The sequence below is a fragment of the Pongo pygmaeus genome, chromosome 3 (assembly GCF_028885625.2).
Source record: "Pongo pygmaeus isolate AG05252 chromosome 3, NHGRI_mPonPyg2-v2.0_pri, whole genome shotgun sequence".
Classification (NCBI taxonomy): Eukaryota; Metazoa; Chordata; class Mammalia; order Primates; family Hominidae; genus Pongo; species Pongo pygmaeus.
This window is the reverse complement of record NC_072376.2, coordinates 131548159-131569571: the sequence shown is the minus strand read 5'-3', so window position 1 is coordinate 131569571 and position 21413 is coordinate 131548159. Positions and strand designations below refer to the sequence as shown.

At 39.4% G+C, this 21413-nt stretch overlaps 1 protein-coding gene across 6 annotated transcripts in view; it reads left to right on the top strand.

Annotated features, from left to right (window-relative positions):
- Positions 1–16994: 16994 nt before the first annotated feature.
- Positions 16995–21413, top strand: part of SEC24D (SEC24 homolog D, COPII coat complex component) — a 115565-nt gene continuing 111146 nt past the window's right edge. For 2 of the 6 annotated variants that reach the window (XM_054486505.2, XM_054486501.2), the window contains exon 1: positions 19484–19748. The gene's annotated coding sequence lies outside the window, so the exon portion shown is untranslated. Of the gene's footprint in view, positions 17137–19483; positions 19749–21413 lie in introns of those variants that run through there. The other 4 variants (XM_063664059.1, XM_054486503.2, XM_054486504.1 and 1 more) reach the window with 3 other exon arrangements.

Below are 21413 nucleotides of genomic sequence, written 5' to 3'. Positions count from 1 at the left end.
TTTAAAGTGGCATTTTAATGGTTAATATATTTGAAATTATTGACGCCTTCAATTGATTATTCTCTTTCAATGAAACTACATTTAATATGAAAATACTCTCTCTACAGTTGTGCGATATCTACTCAGATAAAAAGTAATCCTAAATTGAGAATATTCTCAATTATGATTGCTTTGTATTGAAAAATATTAATATCTCCATTAAAATATTTTCACAATTACTGTCTTTTTGCCTCCATTGAGAGTAATTATTTCAATAAATAATTCATCAAGCAAATTGTCTATATGATTCTTTTGAATGCTTACCAAATTTAGATTCTCTTAAATTTCATTCTATTTCAGCACAGAGAATTTTTTCCAACTAAAAATAGAAGATTTATCAAAAGATTCTTTTAATGAGTCAAAATATTCCAAAGATCTACCATCAAATTTCAAAGTCAAATTTTGCCCATCACTTGAACCTTATTTAATGTGTTGTCTTTTTTCTTCTTTTTTTGCTTTAGTAAAAAATAAATTGGAACGTCATCCTGTTTGCAAATATTGTTGTCATTCATTGCAACTTGCTAAACACTTCACTAGCTGAAATTTGGGCACTCTATTTACTGACAGTTTTGATTTTGAACACTTGTAAGTGAGTTTGATATTATTGTATAACACCTAGATCCATTTACAAAAATGTTAAGGGCTCAAGCATTTCTAAATTTGATTAATAATGAGTAGCAAAGGAGAAAATACCTACTTCTGTGCTGCATCTGAATTATTTTTTATTTCAACATTAGGTGTATAAAAATTATATAGTTCAATTACTCTGTGTGTATGTACAAAGTATTTATAAAATTTGACAACTATAACTTCAATTTCAGTTGTTAGCTCTTTCAGGATGCCATTATGCATTTTTTTATGTACCACAACCAATTATAAGCATAATTCCTCCTTATATGTTTGTTAATTTGGTGGAATATTGTTTTTATAATGACAAGATGTTTCACTAAAATTCGTATTGATTTTATTGCTGCATAAGCAAATAATTTTATCTTCAATGCTGAACTTTTAAAGTAAATTTACAATGGCTTTAACAATAGTATCAGATGTTTCTTGACAGAATGAAATTAAACTAGTTTTACTTTGATTCCTTGATTCATATAGAAAAAAAATGAACTATTTTTAATTGGCTGGTTTTCTATTTGTAGCATCTAATATGTTGCTATAAAATTCTTATCATTTAACTATTTGTGAAGTTATTCTGTTAATGGAACCAATAAAATAATAGCTATTGCTTTACTTTTTATATGCTTACAAGAAAACTTGGGCTCTAAAATCAACAAATGGAAAGTCATGCTTCACAGAGTGACATGTAAATACACTTTCTGCAGCTGTACATGTTAAATCATGATCTCTGGGCAGGTACAATTATCTTAAGGTAACATTAACTTCTCAAACAGATTCTTTGGTTTTTGTGTAGTTAGCAATTATGTTCCATTGCTGGATGGGAAATTTCAACATTTTGAAATTTGAAAAGTGTCTAAGTGACACTTTTATCATTAGCTTTTTTGAGAAACAGAAACTCAGTACTTAGTTTTTCACTAAATATTCTTAGCTTTTGGTGCATTGCTGCCAGGAGAGTTTATTGTATTTTTTAAGAAAAGCGTTGACAATAAAATAACACATGAAAGGTTTACACCATAGAATAGCGACAAAATGGCTATTGCAATAGCGTCAGACCACTCTCTGTACAAAGTATGGTATCCAGCCTCTATTTCCTGCACATATTCCATGGACACCTAATCTGTAATTTCCCACATTTCCCCATGACACTGCTAATTGGCAGCCTGGTAGCCTGGCAGCTTCTTACATATTGAGTCTTGCAGCACAGGCCATGGCATAATTGGCTACAATGCCAAGACTGTAGGAGGCAATGATGTTGAATACTTCTCCCGCTACCCCTAAGACCAGAAGGATTTAACTCTCCCTAGCCACTTGAGTCCAAATGCACATTGTTTTACCAGTTATGACTCTGCATACTGTCCTGAACAGGAAGAATTATTCTGCAGTTAGAAAAGTTCTAAACTAGAGAGATAGGCTTATCTCTGTCTTTACATGGGTTAAGATGAGAGTTCTGTTTTCTGAACCGTAGTCTCACACTTTTGGGTGAACTTAGAATAGAAATTGCAAGTGCCAAGTTCAGGTCCATCAAATTCATGCTGACATTTTGTTGCAATGCTTAATACTACTTATTTAAACCAGGAGGGGGGGAAATATCCTAAATTTGATGGTATATGAAGAGAATACACATAAGTTGGGATCATCTTGGGCAAACTGGGTCATAATGAAACCCTTACAGCAGTTTAAATTCACAATGGAAATAAATTCAATTCAAATCTACAAACATCTGTTGAGAACCTACTAAGCCCAAGAACTTTTGCTATGAGCTGAAAGGAAAATACAAATAGGAATGAAGTCAACTTCGTCCTCTTATCTCTAGATTCCTCAGGAGAATGGCATGACATTTTCTTGAAAATTAACGAAGTGACCCTCTTACATCAAAGAAAAAAACTCTCGTGTTTCTTGCCAATGATAAAACTTGAGCTTTCAAGTAAAAATAAGAATTTGGAAAAGTTGTATCTGCCACTGTGAGCTTGACAATTTCTTAATATTTAAAAGCTTTTCTGATGAAATTGATGGTAATATTAACAAAATGTAATAATGAAACATGTCAACATTTGGAGGACTTGAATAACCCAGCAAATCAATGTTTTTAAATTTGACTTTTAAGTTCAGGGGTACATGTGTAGGTTTGTTATATAGGTAAACTTGTGTAATGGGGGTTTGTTGTACAGATTATTTTGTCACTCCAGTATTAAGCCTAGTACCCATTAGTTATTTTTCCTGATTCTCTCCCTCCAGCCTCCAATAGGCCCCAGTGTGTGTTGTTCCCCTCTATGTGTCCATGTGTTCTCATCATTTAGCTCCCACTTGTAAGAACATGTGGTATTTGGTTTTCTGTTCCTGTGTTAGTTTGCTGAGGATAATGGCCTCCAGATTCATCCATGTCCCTGCAAAGGACATGATACTGTTCTTTTTTTATGGCTGCAGTAGTATTCCATGGTGTATATGTACCACATTTTCTTTATCCAATCTGTCATTGATGGGCATTTAGGTTGATTCCATGTCTTTGCTATTGCAAATACTGCTGTAATGAACATACATGTGTGTGTTTCTTTATGGTAGAATGATTTATATTCCTTTGTATATATACCCAGTAATGAGATTGCTGGGTCAAATGGTATTTCTGTCTTTAGGTCTTTGAGGAATCACCACACTGTCTTCCACAATAGTTGAACTAATTTACACTCCCAAAACAATGTATAAATGTTCCTTTTTCTCCACAACCTCTCCAGGATCTGTTAGTTTTTCTTTTTAACAATAGCCATTCTGACTAGTGTGAGATGGCAGCTCATTGTGGTTTTGATTTGCATTTCTCTAATGATCCGTGATATTGAGCTTTTTTTATATGGCAAATCAATATTTTCTAAGTGACAAATGGGTGATGTTGCAAAATCATTCAAATTCACCATTCAAATTGCATGATAGACCAGTGAATTTTAATATAACAGTTCGAAAACTTTCTTGATATGGTTTCAGATTCCACATTGCAATTAACCTTTAGGGGAAAAAAAACTCTTGCTGAGTTTTGGTGTGGTATCAAAGAATATCCACAGTTTTCTGAAAAGACTATTAAAATATGCCCTTTTCCCCACAACTACATCCCTGTATGAGACTGGATTTTTTTTCCATACTTCCACCAAAATGGTACATCACAACAGATTGAATATAGAGGTGGTTATGATAATCCAGCTGTGTTCTATTAAGCAAGACATTAAAGAGATTTGAAAAAAATGTAAAATAATGCCACTATTCTCGCTACATTTTTCTGTTTTAAAAAATACAGTATTTTTAATCAAAATGTTACTTACCTTGACATGCAATGACATTATTGCTATTTTAAATAAGTTAATAAATATTGTAACAATGAGTTTTAATTGTTTTATTCCATAATATTGATAGCTATATTTTATATAAGCAAAAGTGCAAAACTCTTTGGGATCCTCAATCTTTGTTTTTGTTTTTTGTTTTTTTTGAGGTGGAGTTTTGTTCTTGTTGCCCAGGCTGGAGTGCAATGGTGCTCACTGCAACCTCTGCCTCCCAGGTTCAAGCAATTCTCCTGCCTCAGCCTCCCAAGTAGCTGGGATTATAGGCATGCACCACCACGCCAGGCTGATTTTGTATTTTTAGTAGAGACGGGGTTTCTCCATGTTGGTCAGACTGGTCAATCCTCAATCATTTTTAAGAATGTAAAGCGTTCCTGAGACCAAAAAGTTGTTGAAAGACTGTCTTAAATAATGTAATTGTATTCAATTTCACGACACTGGGGTTACTAGGACAATGTGATTAAATAATGTAATTGTATTCAATTTCATGACGCTGGGGTTACTAGGACAATGTGATTAAATAATGTAATTGTATTCAATTTCATGACACTGGGGTTACTAGGACAATGTGAGGAAGAGAGATCGCGATAACGGTCAGGAAAGTTCTGACGGAAGACCTAGTATTCCATTAAGACTCTGAAAAGTGAGTAGGATTTTAAAACTCCTTTTGAAAAAATGAAAGGTATGAGTAAAAGCTGAGAAACAGTGAAGCACCTGATATTCGCAGGCAATAATGAGTAATGAGTTCAGGTGATTGAAATATAAAGAGGACACCATTCATCTGTGCTTCTCTTCCTACCTGTGTAACCATTCCTCTTGTCTCATCTCCTTTGTGGGAGGCTTTTCTTTCTTTCTCATTCCTCAAATATTGATGCTTCCTACAGTTCTGTCCTTGGATCTCTCTTCTCACTCTGTATGACGGTCTCCCTCACCAATCTGATCCATCCTCAAGATTGGAGCTTCGCTTCCGAGTTGCCAAATTCAGATCTTTACCTCACCTTGTCTCCTGAGCTCCAGAACAACATGTTCTAAATATTTTGAAGGCAACAAATTGAAAGTGAAACAAACGTTTTCCTGGAAACCACTCTCTTCCTGTATCCTCTTTGTTGGCCCCTCCCCACCCAGCACATCACCTTAGTTTCCACTCTCACCTTCCTCCGCCTCATACATTCAACTGGATGCCCCTCTATTAACACTGTTCCTTGTTTTTTTTTCTATATTATCGTGCTGTTTTCTTAGTTCTTTTTGCCCCAGTCTCGCAAGCTTCCATTCCATCCTCTACATTGCTGCCAAAACCAATAGTACGAAAGCAACAGATCATGCTGTTTTCCTGTTTCGAAACCTTTTGATGCCTCCCTGCCGGATAAATCACTAACACCTCAGTGGTACTTAAAATGCCATTCATTATCTGGCCCTTGATTACATCTTCATGCTGTTGCTTGATGGGGCCCCTCCTCAGCCATGACAAACGTGTTCCTTGCTGCCGCCATATCAAAAAGCTTGCAGTTCCCCCTAGATCTCCAGGTTGCTTTACATTTCTATGTTCTTGTTCAGGTGCTTTCTCTTCCAGGAATGCCCTTTCCTGCTCTACCAACAAAGAATAACAATCACTTTCCAGATTGTTCTCAAGATGTTTTCTCTAAGAACCCGTCTCTTCACTTTGGGTTAAACAGTATATTTAGCTATTTTAATACAAACATCTTGAAAATGATTACAAAAGGTCCTCAATTTAGGAAGATTCCACAATAGTGATACAGTTAATAAAAATCATACTTTGAATTTTGAATTTTGATTTTTTCCCGGAGTGCGATACGTAGTGTAATGCTACTCTCTTGCAGGATGTTGGGCAGTGGCAGTAAGTTGCAGCTCCTCCAGTTAGCCATATGATCTTGAGGTTAAACACCCTGTAATATACAGTGTACTGTGCTGCTAGATGATTTTGCCCAACTTTAGGCTAATACAAGTGTTCTGGCACATTTAAGGTAAGTTAGGCTCAGCTATGTTTGATAGATTAGGCGTCTTAAATGCATTTTTGACTTATGATATTTTCAACTTACAATGGATTTATCAAGACATAGCCCCATCTTAAGTCGAGGAGTGCCTGTATTTGCATTTGAAATCTATTTCTAATACTATTTTTAATCCACTTCTCCTCTCTACATCCAGAGAAGATGAATTCCCCTTCCATGCACAAAATACTACAGTATGAGGCATTTTATGTAGACTCACATTATGTTAAATAAAGAGCAAAGAAAACTCAAATGTCTCACAGAAAGTACCAAATTTGGTATTTCTTCTTACATTCCAACATATAACCTGGCAAACAAAGAGTTAGGGTTTATAAAACACAAGTCCAGTATACAAAGCATGTATTATGCCCTTTAAAAACTTGTTTCACAAATTATTTAATATTGCTAGAATTCCTTGAATATTATGCAAATTTAGTTTGTTTTTTTAAAGAGATTTGACATTTCTTTAACTTCATAACAGGGATGTTGTTTTGTGAGGTTTCCTTCCCCAGAGCCAACTTTCTAGTCTTTTATTTTAACATAGCTTGTCATTCACAGTTCTTTTGTAAAAGGATTAAAATTCTTAAGACCAACATCATGGCCCTATTTGCCATCCCCTGAATTCAAGTGATATCAGTGTTAGTTACAGATAAGCCTGCCAGAGACTTACTTCATGATTGGCTCAAATCCCCATAATCAGTGAGCCCTTGCAGTTTTCTGTGAAAAGTATAGAAACGTGGAAGGGTGTTTTATGAAAAGCGTGTTTTAGAAAAAATGGGATATTCTTAGTTTATAAAGCACCTTCAGTTAAATGATTTATCTACACCTGAGATTGCATATGAACTTGTAGTGATCTAAACTTCATTAAGTTTTCTAATTCTACTACAAAAAAAAATCTATAAGAAGAATTTTGTCAAATAAAATATTTATAATAAGTGATACAAGCAAGGAGGTTGTTCTCATACTTAAATCCTCATTGTGCTCTGTTTTCCTGGTCTTAAAGGCAGAATGCTGGCACAATATTCTTAGTAAGGTGCCTAGAGATCACATCAATAGGTGCTGCCTAAACACAGAGCTAGAAATAACTTGTTCAAGACAAATTTGGGCCACGTACAGTGGTTCACGCCTGTAATCCCAACAGTCTGGGAGACAGTGGTGGGAGGATCACTTGAGTCCAGGAGTTTGAGACAAGCCTGGGTAACATGGCAAGACCCCATCTCTACAAAAAATTTTTAAAAATTAGCTGGGCGTGGTGTTGCACACCTGTGGTCCCAGCTACTTGGGAGGCTGAGGTGTGAGGACTGCTTGAGCCCAGGCGGTAGAGGCTGCAGTGAGCCATGTTCATGCCACTGTACTCCAGCCTGGGCAACAAAGCAAGACCCTGTCTCAAAAAAATTTAAAAAAGACAAATTTGGACAGAGATGTATATAAATTACTGAGGAGATGTAGAATATTCATAGTTTTTATGGTAGATTTTATCAATACGACATTATCTTACTTTTAGAAATGATGAGTGATACTTCTATACATAAAGACTCCATGTCTATCCATTCATCCTAAGAGCAGAAACAATAATCACAAAGGCAGGGGAGGCATCATTTATTTGCTACTGGGAGGATTCAGTGACATTGGATTTGTAGTAAGCTTGTTATGGTGGTGATGCTTTTCAGTAACTTGTAAGCACTATATTCATGAAAGCAGGGAGCTGATTTTTTTAAAAGGACTAGTAGAGGAAGACAAGAAATAAGAAAACAAGACAGAAATTACAGAAGAAAGAAAGAGATGTGAAAATCATCTGAGAAATTAGTCAACATCTGTGGAGACTATATAGGAATATAAAAGTTAGGGTCCTTAATATTAAGAATAAAAAATATTAAGACTTATTGAAGGCTAGGTGTGGTGGTTCATGCCTATAATTCCAGCATTTTGGGAGACTGAAGCAGGAGGATTATTTGAGCCCAGGAGTTTGAGACCAGCCTGGGCAACATAGTGAGACCCCCATCTGTACAAAAAAAAAAAAAATCAGCCAGGCAAGCTGGTGGGCACCTGTGGTCCCATCTGCTTGGGAGACTGAGGTAAGAGGACAGCTTGAGCCTGGGAGTTTGAAGCTACAGTGAGCCATGATCTCCCCACTGCACTCCAGCCTGGGCAATAGAGTGAGACCTGTCTCCAAAAACAAACAAAAAAACAAACTTATTGAAGCAAAGTTTTATGTAGGAGTGATGAGATCTCTGATAAACTAGATTTTTTCAGCTTATTTTTCTGTTTAAAATATTGTTTTCTTGTAAGCTGTGTGGTCGGTTTAGTGGGAGTAACAAATGGTTTGAAAGTATGGTAGGGAGAGTCAAGGAAAAGGTATCAGCACTATATTTAAATGGGAAAGATAGCTCTCAGCCTCAGGAACAGGAGGAAGGAGGCTGTCTCGCCTCTCTGAAGGTGTAAATGGTAAAATCATCCTATCTAAAGAGAACAGTTTGGTTTTCCAACTTCTACTCCCCACTCAGAGACACTTTGTTCCTGCTTTATGCAAAGATGAGATGTTAAAGCTGAAATCTGGAGGCAGAAGAACTGGCTTTTATAGTTAAAGCATCAGGGTACAAAAGCACTTTTGCACCTTCCTTTGGATTACTTGGAAACGTGGATCCCAGCCACAGAAAGAAGGCATAGAGCCTAGAAAGGCAGAAGCTGAGAGCCAAATCCTCAGGTTATCAAGGACTGTACAGTGTTGGGTACAGCAAGCCATAAATGGAAGACTTTCCCTTCCTTTCCCTTCCCTTCTCTCCCCTCCCCTCCCTGAGTTGTGTCTGTGTGTGTCCGTGTGTGTGGGTGGAGGTGGGGGCATTTTAATATTTATATAAGTGTGTGTGTGTGTGTGTGTATACTTTTTAAGGAAGCTTATTCTGTTTTTTAAAGTTGGTTTCAAAGTATCATCTTAACATGCAGTTATAATTTGAAATTAAACTCTTAAAAGAGGCTTTTGAATGAAAGTAAAGTACAGAAAATGTGGATAAAGTTTGGAATCATAAAAAGCCACTGGAGTGCAAATTGAGATTTAGGTTGTAGTCACAGCTCTTCCAAAATTCATGGCACTATGAGCCTGACTATCTGAATGAAAGTATTGGGCTAGAATGATGTTTGAGGCTACAGCTCTGACACTTAATTATCCTGTGAATTCTAGGTGATGTTAAGTTGACAGCCACTCTTGCATGGCACATTAGCTCCAGGTAAAGAGGCACACCTAAAAGAGTAAGAGTAGGGAGGGGCAAAATCAGCTTCTGAAATATTGAAATTGCTCCCCTCAACAAATGAGTAGCTTCCTTCATAACAGAGGAACAAAAGAGATCATGGTAATAGCAACATGTAGTATTTCTCACAAGTAAATAGAGCTAAAAGTAGCAAAGCCAAGGGTACATACATAAGTTCACTAAAAGACAAGAACCAGCATGTATGCTGGGCTGTCCTCTTCACTAGAATTTCCAGATAAAATAGATGATGCAAATAAAATTTAGAAATTTAATGCAGTTGCAATATGGAAATAAATCCAGTGTGAAGCCAACACTCTCATTGGAGCATTGCAATAGTTTAGGGACCAAGGGTTCAACAGATCTAGTTGGGTATACTTGGCTTAGCCACTTGCCAGCAATATGTACTTGAGTAAGTGAATTATGGGTTAATTGTAGAAAATTTGGAAAATACAGAAAAAAAATCAACGAAGTTTTAAAAGCCTTAATGCAAGGAATTCTGGAAAATGTAGTTTTAGCTTTCTACTCTCTACTAAAGGAAAGCAAGCAACCAGAACAGGTGTTTCTGTATTTGCCATGCCCACTACTTACACTAGTCAGGATTCTCCTGGGAACAAAAGTGCAGATGGCAGATTAATGTTTCAGCTCAGTAGTCAGTTAGAGAGGGAATTCAATTTTCCTCTACCTTTTTGTTCTATTCAGGCTCTCAACTGATTGGATGAGGCCCACCCACATTGGGGAAGGATACCTGCTTTACTCATTCCATCAATTCAAATGCTATTCTCTTCCAAAAACAATCACAAACAAACCCAGAAATTGTGTTTAATCAGATATCATGGCACAGTAGGGCTGATACATTAAAATATTATTCTAAATGTATATGCTAAAGTCATTTCCTTTAAAAGCACAATCAGAGAGAAATGTTCAACAGCAAGTTTAGTAATCAATATTATTTTGGAGTTTCTTGCAAGTGCAATAAGAAAAAAAAATGCAATGCTGATGAGGTTGCTGTATATCTAGAAAACCCCAAAATTGCAATTTTAAAGTAATAAAATAAGAAAGATAATTTGATAATTTGATCACTCATATTTATTTAGAAATTTATTTACTGGTAATAAACACTAGAAATAGAAATGGAAAAAAGCAAATTCATGTAAAACATAATAGTAAAAAAATAGGTTAAAAAAGACAGGACCTATACATTAAAAAACAAAAACACCTAACTTATTGAAGGGCCCAAAGGCAAAAAAAACAAAAAACAAAAAAAAAAACCAGGTTATGTTCTGGGTCTAGAAATCTTAATATCACAAATATATCAAGCCTCTAGAAAAAATCATAAATTCAATGAAAAAATGTTAACTTTATTGAAATCTATTAAAATACAATTAACTGTACATATTTAAAATATACAATTTGATACATTTTGATATATGTATATATACATATACACACCTGTAAAACCAATCTAGATAATGAACATATCCATCACCCCAAAGTATCCCCTTCTCCTTTATAGTGCCCCTCACCCACCTCTCTCTACGCTCTCCTCAGTTCCATGTTCCATGAAACTACTGATCTAACTTATGTCACTATAGATCAGTTTGCATTTTCTTGAAATTTGTGTAAATAAAATAATATATTCTTTGTATGCCTGGCTTCTTTCATTCAACATTATTGTGAGGTTTATTTATTTGCTGCATGTACCAGTAGTTCATTTCTTTTCATTGCTGAGTATTCCTTTGTCAGGATATACCACAATTTGTTTATTCACCTGTTCATAGACATTAGGGTTAATTTCAGTTTTTGGTTATTATAAATAAAGCTGTTGTAACTATTTGTATATGAATCTACTTATGAACATAAACTTTTTTTTTTTTTTTAGATAGTCTCGCTTACTCTGTTGCCTAGGCTAGAGTGCAATATGCAATCTTGGCTCACTGCAACCTCCACCTCTTGGATTCAAGTGATTCTCCTGCCTCAGCCTCCTGAGTAGCTGGGATTACAGGTGTGCGCCACCATGGCTAGCTAATTTTTGTATTTTTAGTAGAGACGGGGTTTCACCACATTGGCCAGGCTGGTCTCAAACTTCTGACCTCAGGTGATCCACCCACCTCGGCCTCCCAAAGTGCTAGGATTACAGGCATGAGCCCCCACACTTGGCCTATTTATGGACATATACTTTTGATCCTCTTGGAACTTAGAAGTATCCTGGAAAAAAGGAGAAAATCTTTGTGATGTGATCTTGATTTTAAAGTTCTAGATTTTTCATTTAGGTCTATACTTTATTTTGAATTAATTTTTTTATATGGTGCAAAATGAATTGAGATTCATTTTTTTTTTTGCCTGTGTATACCTAATTGTTCCAGCACAATTTGTTAAAGAGACAAGAAAAGTCTGTTTATACCTGTGCCAAAAATCAATTTATATATATGCGGATCCATTTCTATAATGCTAATCTGTTTTCTTAATATTTTTATCTTGATGGCAATACTATATTGATTTGACTTTCATAGCTTTTCTTTATAGTAGTTACCAGAACAAATGTTGACTCTTCTGTTGCACTAAATGAGAAAAATTTCAACCTGGAAACAAATCTTGAAAACTGAAATCTAAAAAGTGTGTTCTCAGAAGGCAATGTGATACTATCTGCTAGTGATATATATATATATAAAATGGAACAAGGTCCTGTCTGTTCACTGAATTCAGTCCCCACTTCAGGGTGACACAGTGATTTCTGAAGGTTCTCCAGGGACTGAATTATGGCTATTTCTGAGTGCAATCCTCAGATTTGTCCACTCTAGCCAGATCTTGCCACCGTGCTCTGCCATCTGCATCTCCTCCACTCCTCAGGTCTAAAACCAGAGAGAACCCTGCCCCTCAGGATCAAAGAGTTGCTCTTGATTCTTGTTAGTGGTGTTGGAACTCAGAACTGCCCCTGTGGGGCTAAAGGGCACTGACACATGGGGCTGGCCTAGAAATGGGCTCCCAGCCTCACTGCTGCCGCGAACACAAGCACTGGCTTGAGACCTGTCTTCCTGTGGCTGAGATTAACTCTCGAGATGTAACTCTCTCAAGTGGCACAGTTGCAGACTTCTCAGTATCTCTCAGTCTAGACTCAATGTTTAGACCTTGGAGGAAGAGGAAGGGGAGCCTCTCCTTTCTCAATCCAAAAAGTCACCTTCATTCTTGGCCAATGAAACAGTATCCACTGTGATTAACAATGGGAACATCAGCTCTCTTCAAAAGAAAACTCCACCCTTAAACATCGGGGTGTGTTTTTACTGAACAACTCCATTAAAACAATAAAATCACCAAACAGTCTATGTTTTCCCCTCTTTGTGGCTAATTCAGTTTTATCCATAGTCCTCTTCTTACTCTAGTAGATTATGATGTGTTATTGGATTGTTTCTTGTGGTAGATTCACTCTGACTGGTAAAATTTACAAGTATCTCTCTTAATTTTTAAAATATATTAATTTTTAAAATATGCTAATTTGCTGTAAAAGATTCTTCCCCCACCCAAAGTCAGTGGCTCAAACTCCATAGAGTTTCCTTTTCTCTCATATACCAGCTCAGAGGTAGACACAGGGTTCAAGAGGGGTAGGTGGCCCTGGTTATGAAGACAACCAGAGACCGGGGTTCCTTATTTCTTGCCATCAACCCTAGAGCATTATCCTCGCCTGGAGGGTTAATTTGGCTTTACTGCTACCATGTCTTCATTCTAGCTTGCAGAAAATGAAAGACTCAGGAAGCGACTTCTAAAGATGAGACAAAGAAGTTGCAAATATTATGTCCACCGTGCTCTGTGAGCCATAAAGCTACAACCAGCTACAGGGGAGGCCGGACATCCACACACCAGCCACACACTCAGAATAATGGATATTCCAGAAAAATGACCAGTCTCTGCCACATATACAATATTCCAAAATCCAAATTTCTGATATTTCTTATTTATGTAACAATATAGTATTGCATTATTTTCTAGGTAATCACATAAGTAGATTTGAGGAAAAAAATCGAAGGAACGTCATTTCTTCCCACTAATGATCATATATTCAGGCACTGACTTCAATTAGATTGTTAGTACCGTCTTTACCTCTTCCTGTTATTATGATGAGTCAGGGGCTTTTAATTTCTCAGTTCAATACTACTAGCTTACTTGTCTCCTTAGATCACTCAAGAAAATCAGTGCAATGAAAACACTGAATCACATCTTACTCACTTCATCAATTGGAAAATCTTTCAAGTCACCAGGAATGTGGTGGGAGTGAGGGGTGAGCTATGAATATAGAACTGTGGTCGTGCAGCAGTCAGAATCAATTTTCCACCTGCTTTTATAGTGCAGGAGGCTCCAAAACACTTACTGTTCTCAAATCTTGGCCATGACCAAGAAAACCTGTGTGAAACCAAACGATTACAGAATACATTTCTGAGGCCTGAAATCTCACTGCGACTGTAAAAATAAATATTGTTCTGAACACCTGCCTCCCATATCAGTAAAAAAATATTGGAAAGTGAGTCAAATCACGTCATTCCTCAGTTCAAAACCTGTAAGGACTCCTTTTTCATTCAAATTAAAAACCAAACTTTAAAACAGCCTAAGGATCCTATACTATCTGCCTACCCCCTTACCTCTAGGCCCTCCTCTCCTACAACCTTCCCCTCATTTCCTCTGCTCCAGACTCCGTGGCATCCTTCTACTCCTGAAACATGCCAGACACCTACTTCCTGACATAGGAACTTTTGGGGGCTCTCTCTTCTGCCTGAATTCCCTTCCCCACCCCAGATGATCTGCATTGCTAACTCCTTTACCTCCTCCAAAGCTTTGTTCAAATCTCACCTTCTCCATGAGGCTGTCAGGCCAGGTCAGATGAAAAGCAGAACAACAACATGGAATGAGATATGTAAGAGATTTATTGAGAGGAACACCTATAAGAACAGATGAGCTAGGGAGCAAGAGGAGGAGAGAGAGCCCTCTGGTGTGTGCAGATCTGACACCTGTGAAAAAGAGAGGGCAGGAAGGAGGATGAGGTAGGATGAACCTCAGATAGCAGTGCAGCTCTGAGAAAGTCTTGGCCAGGGCAAAGAGAACCCCAGAGAAAAGATTTCCCTCTAGAGGTGTCCCATGGGTTAGGCAAAAATGCTGACTTCATTAACCCCACCAAGTGCAGTCTTTGGCTAGGGGCTGCTGAGAGAGTAGCTTTGGGCTAAGTGCCTTAGCAGCTCCAAAGGGGTAGCAGCTGAAGGTTGTCAGCCACTTATATTCCTCGGAGCAGGTTATATTGAAAGGAGAGCTGAGTGGCACTACTTCCTGGCCCCAAGAGCCCTGCCTACCTACCCCGTATAATACTACTGATCACCAGCTCAGCATTCCCAATGCTTTTTACCCTGGTCTACTTTTACTTTGTTCCATAACCCTTTCTACTCCATGACAATGAGAGAAATGTAATATTCCTAATTTACAATGAGTAAACCAAGGTTTAGTAAACTTAGGACATACATCTATTCTAGGTTCCCAGGGGTTTCATCCTTTGACTTTACTCATATGGCTTCAATTGTCACTTACATGTTATTAATAATGATTGGGATGATGATGCCACAATGGTAACATTATTGATCAGTTGTTATGTGCCAAACATTGTGCTGAGTGATTTACTTGTATTATCTCATTTAATCCCCACAACGACCTTTGAGATTATTATTATTATTCCTTCAATTTTTAAAGATAAAAATACTGAGGTTTAGGGAGAGTACACACAGCTTATAAGGGACAGAACCAGAAATGACTTGGTCTGACTGCAGAGCCTGATTGATCTCTTGCCTGCCAGATTGATTTTTAAATTTTCATTGCTGGCTGCCTTATATTACCTCCACTTCAGATTTGTCTCCTAGCTGCAGACACACGTATCTGACAGGTGACTGGACACCTCCACGTAGATGTCCCACAGATAGCTCAAAATGAACTTCTCCAAAACTGAACCCATCTCCTCCCCATATCGGCTCTTGTTTTTGTTTCCCTCACCCCTTATATAGCTCTACCATTCATCCACTAATTCTCACAGATCAAAAATCTGAGTGTTTGTCCGTATTCTGCCTCACTTTCCTGAATTCTGTACCCAGTCCCATTGATACGCCTTCTAAACCTCTTTCCCACCTGTCCGTCCTCTCCACCCACATCTCCACTGCCTTTGCTTAGGCCACCATATTCTCATCTGGATTATTGCTGACGGTGTCCTAACTCTTCTTTACCCCACCAATCTTGCCTTTTCCTCTCTTCCACTCTTTCACTAACTCCAGACTGATCTTTCTGGAAAGAAAAAAATAATCCACTGTGTCATTCCCATGCTTAAATTGTTTCATTGCCTTTCCAGTGCCTTTGAGGGATCCATGAGCTACCCTAGCCTACATGCCTAATCTCATTTGCTTTAGAAACCCATGTCCAAGCTGTACAGGGCTTCTAGCCCCTCTGAATGCCCTATGTTCCTCATCTTCCTCAACTCATTCATGCTATTCCCTGCTGCCCTTCACCCTTTTTTTTGGCCTTATTACTGTCCTCAGGTCCTCAGCTCAGGTGACACCTCCACCAGGGAGATGTCACTCACTTTCCAAATCTGGGTTAAGTGTCCCTTCTTACATGTTCTCATGGCAACCTGTGTCTCTTCATGGAATGAAAATGAACTATATTGTAATTGTACATCCTGCCAGACCAGGGGGCAGCAAACTTTTTTCTGTAAACGGCCAGATAGTATATATTTTAGGTTTTGCAGGCCTTGTGGTCTCTGCCACAACTACTTAACTCTACGTTTATAGTACAAAAACAACCACAGAATATATGATAATAGAAAAGCACGGCTGTGTTCCAAGAGAACTTATTTATGGCCACTGAAATTTGAATTTCACATAATTTTCATGTGTCACAAAATATTAAAAAAAAATTTCAACCATGTAAAACTGTAAATGCCATTCTTAGCTCGAAGGCTGTACAAAAACAGGTGGGTAGGACAAATATAGCATATCGGCTGCCACTGGCTGATCCTTGCACTATTCCACGAGCTTCTCACAGCCAGGGCAGTGTCTCATCTGACTTTGTATTCAAGTTCTTAGTACAGTATCCAGTTTATAGTAGGTGCTTAATAAATATTTGTTGAATAAGTAAAACTTGCACAGCTAGTAGTAAGTGATAGTGTCAGGATTCAAACCTGAGTCAATCTGAGTTAGCAGTGGGATGTCCCACTGTCCATTTTGTGATTGAAGCTGTATGTGATGTAGTATACTTACAGCATGATATTTGAGATATCAAAAAAGTAATTCTAGAAGCACCTTGGGTATTACTTGAACTCTATCATTACTGTTATTAGTTGCTACTCAGCCTACCCTACCATGTACCCTTCCCATCACCCCCGTTTAACTTGACCTTATGTACTCCATTTCCAGGTATTTAAAATAGTCCAGGATTTGGCCACTTCAATTTTTTTTTTTTTTTTAAATAAAGCTTCTTCAAGCTGTTTTCAGCTTTGGAACCAGAAACCTCCAAACTTTGTAAGTTACATAAATGCTTAGAGCATCATAACCTTCAAAAGGTTGCCAATTAGAAGAAATCTTAAGTATTGTCAGGAAATTCCTTCTCTCTGTATATAGCCTTATGCATAGTTGACTCTCTGCTTTCTTTCCTTTTTAAAGTTGAACATAGAACATAAAACCCCAGTATATGGGCATTGTGAGGTCCTTGTGACCTCACCTTTCAAATAGGACATGGTTACCTGGGAAACTAAGTTAATTACATATGGAACATCAGAGGCTAAGCTCAGGTGGCAACAGGATGTGTCAGATCAAGGAAGACTGAGACTCCAGGCCAACCGTCACGGCTGGTGAAGGCCAGGGACTCAATCACAGGAACAAGGTTAGGAGTTAGTCACCTAAGGCATGGGCACTTGGGGACAGGACAAGAGAAGCAGGATGCAAACCAGAAGCCCATTTCATTTAAAAAAGAGATTAATGATAAGTAACTCCAATTGTTGGTGGAACTATGCAGTCAGTTAATAGTTATTTGAGAACTTGAATACAAGGCAGTCACAGGAGAAAAAGGCAGAACTAGTTAAAAGAGAACAGCAAATCAGAGTATCAGAAGGTAAAAAGCATAGGGAGGTGAAAAGAGCTTTGGAATTGGAAGGGATGACTTCCAACTAGCTATAAATGACTAGTAAGTCTTTTAAATTTTCTCGATAAACCTGTCTATTAATCCATTAGATGATTAAATTGAATTCAGTTCTCACTGAATATTGAGTTGAATACTCATATCTCTAAAGTCCCTTCCAGATTTTATTTTTTGTTTTCTTTGAGACAGAGTCTGGCTGTGTCGCCCAGGCTGGAGTGCAGTGGCGTGATCTCTGCTCACTGCAAGCTCTGCCTCCCGGGTTCACGCCATTCTCCTGCCTCAGCCTCCCAAGGAGCTGGGACTACAGGCGCCTGCCACCACGCCCGGCTAATCTTTTGTATTTTTAGTGGAGACGGGGTTTCACCGTGTTAGCTAGGATGGTCTACGATCTCCTGACCTCATGATCCGCCCACCTCGGCCTCCCAAAGTGCTGGGATTACAGGCGTGAGCCACCGCGCCCAGCCAAGTCCCTTCCAGCTTTAACATTCAGGAATTAAAAACTGTTTTAGAATTGAAACCACAGATTGTCCTGGTTTCAGACAAGTTTGGTACCTGAGCAGGAGGTGAGGATGTATTTACAATTCAAATGTAGTGGTTTTATAGGGGTAACAAGTCAAGCAGGTCATCACATGGTGTGACTGTTTCTGACTTTACTCTCTCCTATCTTTGTATCATAGCTTCACTCGCTCCTTGTAATGTAGCTGTTATATGACAAGTTCTTTCACTGCTTTTACAAGCTGTACTGCTTCAACACCTGCCAAAACTTCCTAAACTTTCACTGAACATTTTCATCACATTGAGAATACAAGAAACAATTTAAAACAAAAATTTCAATGTGGGTTTTCAAACCTGATCAGTGTTGAAGCTGGATGTAGGCCGGATATCTCACCTTAAAATCTTTTTTTCTTTTTCTTGAGACAGGGTCTCACTCTGTTGCCCAGGCTGGAACGCAGTGGTGTGATCATAGCTCACTGCCTCCTGGCCTCAAGCAATCCTCCCTGCTTGGCCTCCCAAAGTGCTGGGATAACAGGTGTGAGCCACTGTGCCTTGCCCCATGCCTTAAAAACTTATAAGAGTGGGAAAAATGGACCATAAATCTTTACTGCTAAAATGACTTAAAATTCCTGCACAATTCATGTAGCATTTCAGGAGTAGCAACATCCCCATGTATGTTTTTACCTAGGCAGTTCATCAGTAAAGGTATTTGTCAAGTAGCTTTCTTGTAGCCCGGAAGAAAGTGCATGTTAAAAACAACACCGGGCTGGTTTTTACTGTGTAAGTTTGAGCAAAGTGGTAGCTATACCAAACCTGGGGGTGGCTGAACGTCTTCCTATTTAGCAATGAAAGATGATGGGAAACCAGCCAGATGGTCCTGATTTTAGGGTGAGATAGAGAGGTAAGCTCGGATCTCATATAGGTTGCCTTTATTTCTGAGCGGTTTCTCACAGGACGGTGAGCTAAACGCTGGGTACTTTTACATGCAGAGATTCCTGTTTGGGGCTGGGATCAGCCATCCTACTTCACAAACAAGGAATATGCGGAAGAAAGAGTATACACAACGCTAACAACCCCAGTATCAATGGAAACCCCATTTCCCACACTTTTCTTTTGGGACATCTCCCCCACCCCCCACTCCTCCCGCGTTACACGTTGCCAGGGGCTGCTTTGGGCGTTCCTTCCTCTGTAGTGCATTGCACGGGTACGTTATCAAATGTGCGTGTACACGTGCCAGATTCGCCTTTAAACGGTAATTTCCCCTAGGTCCAGATCGTGTACTTTCCTGTATGTAACGGTAGTGCAGTACCTGAACTATTAGTTATTTAAGTAATACGTAATGAATGAAGAGCTGAAACTGCAACCTGTTGATGGAAGAATGAATGAACGCGCTCCCCTCCTTCCTACGGGGCTGCGCCGAGAAAATACGGTTCTGATTTAGCCACGACGTTAAAGGCTTTGACCTGTAGGGGGAGGGGAAAGAAAAGACGGGAAAAAGGAAACCAAAAAACAAAAAACCGGAAAAAGGCAAAAAGCGAAAAGCGGGAGGTCGCTCGGCCGCTCTCTGGCTCAGCCCGGGGGCCCCGCCCCGCGGCGGCCGGTGGCTGTGCGCGTGCGCAGGCGGGAGCGCGGCGGCGGGTCCAAGCCCGGCGCTGGGGGCGCGCAGCCGAGAGAGGGTTTGACGTGGCAGTTCCCAGCCCAGCTGCAACTCCGAGCGTGAGTCCAGGCTAAGGGAACGCCGGCCGGGGAAGAGGCGCGGCGGGAGAAGCGATCGCAGCGGGAGTACGGCCACCGAGGGCTGCCGGCACTAGGCGCAGAGCCGCCAGCGCTCGGAAGCCCGCGGGGTGCAGGAGCGGGAGCAGGTAAAGCCTCCCACCCGCGGACGCCTTCAGGCGGGACAGCCCCTGCCCAGGCACAGCGGAGCGGGTTGCGGCGCCCGGCCCGGGGACGCGGCGGGAGGCCGGGTGCTCACCTGAGGCAGGGGCGGCGGGAGGAGAACTCATTCTTTGTTCTTTAGCCTTTTAGTGCAGTTTAATAGTGGGGCCGGCGGGATGGGGGAGAAGGAGGTGGGCGTGGGCATTTTTTACCCGCCCCCACCTTTTGCCTTGGGATGCGGGAACTGCCTGGTTAGGATCCTCAGTGGCCACCATTCGAGTGTCATTGCCAGCGGTTTTCTCGTCTCCTTATCAACTTAATTTCCTTTTTTGAAGGAAGGGAATGTTAGAAATATTCATGGTAAAAATGGCAACTATATCTTGAAGCTTCGGGACATCCGAATAGTGAAACTGATCTGGCCAAATACGAACTTGTTTCAGGGTTAGAAGTGCACCTTGGCTAGAGTTGCTGGGTGACAGTGAGCCAGGAGGCCGCTCTGGGGTTGTGGCTCCCCAGATTTTGATCCTAGGCCTGCTCATGCCAAGTGGCTTTCTGCCATGTCGCCGCTTGAAGCTGAGTCAGGTTTCTTTAACTTGGTGCTCTGTGTGAGGAAGTTTGACGTGGCAAACTGGGTTGCGTGAGGAAGCTGATTCCTCTGAGAACCAGTTCAGAGGGACCTGACTGCTTCCTGTTCTTTGGAGTGACCATCTCAGCCTCTCTTTTCTGTCACTCAGCAACAGGCTGCTACTTAGGTGTGTTCGTGCCGACTTCCTAAGTGCTCTTGGTTGGATGAGCTTGACCAAAGCTCAGGCTGCCACGTCTCTCTCTGCTAAGTGGGAGGAGGAAAAAAGGGTTGTCAGGAACAAAGTGGACCAGAAGGCCTTTGCCTGCCTCTCTCCTCTTTTTCAGTTCTCCCCCTCCCAGGAGAAGGAAATGGTCTCATAATATTTTTACATGGTTGCTTTTATTTTGGAAACTTATAGTTTAATATGGAAACAAAATCAAATCACAAATTTTAGGCTTCAAATTTTTAATTTGAAATGTTATTTCTTGAATATAGACAGATTCTAAGTCTTAGCAGGTATCACTGATCTCTTATCTTAAATTGTAACAAATAAAAGAACAAAAGGAAGAATATGCCTGTATGGGGCAAATAAACTGGAGATAAATTGTAGAATCAGTGGAAATCTGGAAAGGCTTCATTTTCTAAAAGACGGAACTGAGGCTCAGAGAGGTTCTTCAGCTCATTCCATGTCACACAGTTAAGTATGGCAGACATAGAATGAAAACCCACTTCTCTTGCATTCAAAGCATTTTCTGTCGTATTTAAATTTTTTTAAAGAAAACATCAGTCCTATGAAATATCTCTTATTTTGTTAAAACCTGGAAAAAATGGAAAATTTAAAGCAAATTTGGGTTCTGATTAGAATCAAGATTTTAAAAAAATCAAGATGAGTCTGTTATATTTGTGATGTGTGTGCCTACACACTTACAAAATTACACTTTTTTTCCTTAGTCCCTTAAATATAGGTGCATATGTTCTTAGAGATGTGATATCATTTAAATTAGAAAGAAATTCTGTCGCCTTTGAAAAACCACTGACAACACTCAAGTGGTTATAGTGACCACCTGGCTTGGTCAAATTATAACTC